Source organism: Bactrocera dorsalis, chromosome 4 (assembly GCF_023373825.1).
Source record: "Bactrocera dorsalis isolate Fly_Bdor chromosome 4, ASM2337382v1, whole genome shotgun sequence".
NCBI lineage: Eukaryota > Metazoa > Arthropoda > Insecta > Diptera > Tephritidae > Bactrocera > Bactrocera dorsalis.
This window is the reverse complement of record NC_064306.1, coordinates 46,732,895-46,733,619: the sequence shown is the minus strand read 5'-3', so window position 1 is coordinate 46,733,619 and position 725 is coordinate 46,732,895. Positions and strand designations below refer to the sequence as shown.

The window sequence follows — 725 nt, the reverse complement described above, 5'->3', positions numbered from 1 at the left end:
CAATTTTCTTATTTTTATTTTGGTTTCAACAAAAAACCAACGTCTGTGTCTGTTCCTATGCGCACCAAGTGTATCACGCCACAATTGCTGTGTACCTCACAGCCTTTCACTTTTCTAATGACTTAATTTTCTACGCTTGAAGTTGGACGCAATTGAATTGCTGTTGCGTTGATTTACATACTTATGTGGAGCGGGTTTCTTTTATTATACTTTTTCATATTTGCATTGGCTTATATTTAGCTGGCTGAATGCGAGTATTTAATGCGGTTTGAGACAAGCTTCCAATAGCCGTGATCGTCTAGTGGTTAGGACCCTACGTTGTGGCCGTAGTAACCCAGGTTCGAATCCTGGTCACGGCAATGTTTACCAGAGAAGCATTGTCACGGATAGAAGCAGTTTTTTATTTATATTTTTAGAAAAGTGTATGCGATGAAGTGTTCGACAGATTTGAGAGAAAGAAATATATATGCATGTGAATGCATTTTTTCGAAAAATTTCAATTTTTAGTCAAGGCAAAAATTTACGATCTGATTATATTAGTTTTTTTTAAGTCTGAGGTATATAAAAACAAACCTTAAAAATACAAGTGCCACCATAGGATTGTTGGTATTACAGATGACCAGAATCGAGCCATTGCCGCATTCACAAAATGCCGTAAATTGAAAAATTATGAAGTAATGTAAATTTTAAAGCACTAAACTCCAAATTAAAATACAAAAATGAAC

The 725-nt window shown here is 34.9% G+C and overlaps 1 non-coding gene across 1 annotated transcript; it reads left to right on the top strand.

Annotated features, from left to right (window-relative positions):
• Positions 1-287: 287 nt before the first annotated feature.
• Positions 288-359, top strand: Trnah-gug (transfer RNA histidin (anticodon GUG)). Its single transcript has one exon. It is a non-coding gene; the product is annotated as a tRNA-His (tRNA).
• Positions 360-725: the final 366 nt, after the last annotated feature.